The 4704-nt window shown below is 43.4% G+C and overlaps 1 pseudogene; it reads left to right on the top strand.

Annotated features, from left to right (window-relative positions):
* The first annotated feature begins 783 nt into the window (after nucleotides 1-783).
* On the top strand, nucleotides 784-2911 carry LOC125528850 (annotated as a pseudogene).
* Nucleotides 2912-4704: the final 1793 nt, after the last annotated feature.

Raw genomic sequence — 4704 nt, 5'->3', positions numbered from 1 at the left:
ATGGGTTTTAGTACCGACCCTTTAGTCCTGGTTCTAGAACCGGGACAAATGGGCCTCTAGAAACGGAACAAATGGGACTTTTTCTACAAGTGTTATAACATGTAAGAAAATACATATAATAGTGAAAATTTTGACACTAGTATAATTTACATACATGGTACTTACGTGTATACATATACAAACACACACACGCTAAATACACATAAACTAAACAAAAAACTCAGCCAAAAAAGGAAAAAGAAAAAAGGAGGAGAAAAAATGTGCATCAAAACAGAAGAAAAAACAAGGAGAAAAGCACGGACACACACTACACACATTCTAAAAGTGGCATGCATGTGCGGTGCAAGAATGGTCAACCCCGGGGAAATCGACTGAAGAAAGTATAGGGTCAGTCAACTCTGCTGTGAGCTCTCACACCGTATCACAAAGCACTTCAATCAACGGTCACAGAATCGACTGACCGAAAATTAAAAATTCAGTCGCCTGACGTAAAGCTAAAGTGGTAATAGTCTCCCATGTCTCACGAAGCTTCTCAAGTTCTCACTTGATCCATCCAACAACCAGCTACTTCTGACTGGCAAACATCCGTCGTTGGTTTCGTTTGAATCTCAGCAGCGTCAGTCCAAGTGGTGTGAAAAGGATAAGATATCGACGGATCCTTTCCTTGTAGAAGAGGCGTACAGCCCGCCATCTCTCACCTGACCATGCACAACCACTACTCTTCCTCGGCCATATAAATACACAATCTAGCAGAGCTAACACATTCTCAAGACAGCAATTTTTGCTTGATCAGGATGTCGCAGCAGACAGCACAGGCGCCGGTGAGGCTCATCACGGCGTTCGGCAGCCCGTTCGCGCACCGCGTGGAGGTGGCGCTCACGCTCAAGGGGGTGCCATACGAGCTGCTCGTGGAGGACCTGACCAACAATAGCGAGCTGCTGCTCGCCCACAACCCGGTTCACCAGTCGGTCCCCGTCCTCCTCCACGGCGACCGCGCCGTCTGCGAGTCCCTCCTCATCGGCGAGTACGTCGACGAGGCCTACCACGACGGCGACGGGACGGCGCCCCGGCTCCTCCCGGCGGACCCCTACGACCGCGCCACGGCCCGCTTCTGGGCCGACTTCATCGCCAAAAAGTGCTTGAAGCCGCTGTGGCAGGCGATGTGAACGGACGGCGAGGAGCAGGCGCGGCTTGCGAGGGAGACCAAGGAGAGCCAGGCGATTCTGGACGCGCAGCTGGAGGGGAAGAGGTTCTTCGGGGGCGACGCACTCGGCTTCGTCGACCTCGCCGCATGCACGCTGTCTCACTGGCTCGGCGTGCTGGAGGAAGTCGCCGGGGTGCGTGTGATGAAGGATGGCGAGTACCCTGCTCTCCGCCGGTGGGCGACGGAGTACACCTCCGACGAGGTGGTCAGGCGGTCCCTGCCGGACAGGGACGAGCTCATCGCCTACTTCACCAAAAACAAGGAGAGGTACAGGTCGTTCATGGTCAGCAGCGGTGCAGTGAAGCGGTAGTGACTGACTCGATAGTGGCAGCAGTACAGTGAATGAGCAGCCACATCAGAGCTTATGCTGCAGTCTATAAATAAGCAATTTATACTAAATAACTAATAAGCATGTATTTTGTTCTACACCATAATCATGCATGGTTTGCCAAGTTTTCATCATAGGGTAGATTTCGCTTTAGCCGGTCTCAGTATGCCTCATGTGTGTTTTGTTGCACAACTTCATCACAAGGGTGTATTAGTCCATTTTGTCGGACATACATTGAATAATCTTCTATTCTTATGCCCGTTAGTTATGCTGGTTTTTTAAAATGTAGTGATTGACTATTTGTGGATGATAAATTCATCGATCAATGTGAGAATTGAATTAGTGAAGTGCTCTCTATAGGAGGAAGCCTTATAAAAGTGAATTATGTGATGTCACATGTCCCAACTTTTACGTGTCTATATTTTTGCTAAATAAAAACCACTTTGGAGAAGTGGGGCAAACCTAAAATAAAAAATTCCTGGCATAGTAAAGGGGAAAAAAGGTTATCATATGGTAAAGTGGGGTCGTATTTGTGGATCCAAAAAGAAGTGGGGCCTTGGGGTAAAGTACTTGAGAAAACAAAATATAAGTTTGCTGGTGAAATGATGGTGGAAACCTTATAAAAATAAGGAACTTTGGCAAGATATTGTTAAGGAAAACTACTTAAAAAATCCTCTGTTTCTATAGTAAAATCAAAAAGTAGTGACTCGTCATGTTGGAAATCTCTGGGCATACTGATCAAACTGAATAGTGGGGATGTGGTTTGGATGAATTAAAGGGTAGAATTACTTTTAAAGATAAATTCCCTTTTGCTGTTTTAAATATGTGTTGAACAAAACTGTATTGTTGACAAAATTGGGTCCTTGAATCAGATCTCTTCTTTTAGGAGAAGGATGTCTCCTGAGATGGTGAAACAGAGGGAAGAATTGAAAAATGATTTGTTAATGCTAACACACAATGAACTCCGTGATAAGGTGTATTGGAAACTAGACAGTTCAAAAAAGTATAGCACAAAATGTATGTGGCTGGAGAGAAACTTTGCTTGTTCTAACTTCAAATGGATTTGGGATGCCCAATTAACTTTTAAGATCCAAATTTTATTTTAGCAAGTATGTCAGAATACTATTCTAACTAGAGACAACATGAAAAAAAAATGGACTTGGCACCCGGGGCAAAATAAAATAAATAGTTTTATACCTAACTTTTATACTTATTTATTTTTATATTCTATCATAATATAATGTTAAGAAGTTTAAATTTTTATTACTTAGTTAGGATAGTTAACCACATAATTTAGGTGGTATAGTTAACCACTTTATATTGGTTATCAATTGTAGTGTATGTCATCAATTATTTCTTTATGCTAAATTAAAATCAAGTGTTATAATGGAAATTATCTTTAAATTATTTTGTGAGAATCCACAAATTATATTGTCCACACGTACATTTTTGTATGTATGTGCATATGTTCATGTATAATTTAGTTTAATTCAATATCACATTAGAGGTTTCCAAAAAGTAATGTATAACTAATATCTTAATGGTAATTTCTAGTATATTATTAAGCGTGCATATTTATAGAACCATGTAGAGTATAAATTGTATCGTTTACAAATGTGTTGTAAGTTAGATTCGGTAATCATTTCTACATATGCATGGTACTGTAATAGCACCGACCATCAAAACACGTAAACATATCACCGATTTCGTTATGCACACACGTTTATTTTTTATGTTAATATAGACATTCGGTTTCATATGGTGTATACAAGAGTTATGTCAGCTTCTGAAAGAAAAAGTGATGTACGGATTAAACGTAGAACTCTAGTTTACATATATTTCACTACAAACCTCAGGATGTCTATCGGAGAGAGTAGTAGGCTAATGAAGCTTTTTGCCGCCTATTAGATTGGTTGTCACTTTGATGTGTCATATTGTTTAAAATTAAGATTTTATTTTACCCATACGCAATAATATTTTGGACTTATATTATAGCGGTTAGTAATATATTTAACATTTGGAGCCTTCCTCCTCTTCGTGCCAAGGCTGTCACCTTATTTGCCCGACCTATGGGCCGGTCCTACCCCCACCACGCTGGGTATATTTCTACTGGCGAAGCCACTGGCGAAGCACAGCCACTTCCTGGCAGCTAGTGCAGTTTGCATGCCACCGACGAATGCTTCGGGGCTCGGACTGAAGAAGCTGAGCAGCACATGCTGAAGCCGGCAGTGTCCGACATGTTCTCCCTTCAGGACGAATGAACTCACCATCCCGATAGATTTCCCGTCAATAAATCTCGAGCTCGAGGTTGAGGTTCGGGAAGGCTCTGATATATCTCCAACATATCTATAATTTATGAAGAATCCATGCCATGTTTATTATATTTTTTATAATTTTGATGCACTTTTATATGATTTTCATGGACTAACATATTAACATAGTGCCCAGTGTCAATTATTGTTTTCTGTTTGTTTTTGTTTTTTCTAGAAATTCATACCCAACAAAGTCCAAACGCGACGAAACTTTTTAACAAAAAATTTTGGAATATAAGAGACCCCCAAAGCTTCGAGAGAGTACCAAAAGAGCCACGAGGAGGTGACAAGGTACTTGTGTACGGCCAGTGGGGCGGCCGTGCCAAGATACCTTGTGGGCCCCCTGTAGCTCCTCTTCGCGTGATTCTAACGCTGAAAATTCGTATATATTCGGAAACTCCCGAAAGTTAACCTAGATGAGTTGTTACCAAAAAAGGCTTTCGCCCCGCTTTATATATAAAGCATCGATCAACATCACCCAGTACAAACGCATGCCCACACAACATCCGCACACACACACCCAAGGCAAGATACATAGACGCTGAGCGCAGTAACACCATCCCTAGCACTACGCGAAAAGGTGAAACCACATATGACGAACCGTGGGCTCCAAGGCGGTGCCTTCATGAAGCGAACGACACCAGAGCGGCGCCGCCGCCCGATCCGAGGATCAGAGTTTACCCCGGAGTAACACGAAGGGCAATGAGAGCCGTGACGACGCCTTCAAGAAGGGAGCGAGTCTGCCGCCGCCGATCCATCCGAAGAGAGAGCAGGTTTTCACCCCGGCCACCAATCACTACCGCAGAACGCCACACCCCGGCTACCACGCCGCCCACCCAGCCGTGGCAATAGGGCAGCAC

The sequence above is a fragment of the Triticum urartu genome, unplaced genomic scaffold (genome assembly GCF_003073215.2).
Source record: "Triticum urartu cultivar G1812 unplaced genomic scaffold, Tu2.1 TuUngrouped_contig_5158, whole genome shotgun sequence".
Taxonomy (NCBI): domain Eukaryota; kingdom Viridiplantae; phylum Streptophyta; class Magnoliopsida; order Poales; family Poaceae; genus Triticum; species Triticum urartu.
This window is presented reverse-complemented; position numbering and strand designations above follow the sequence as displayed.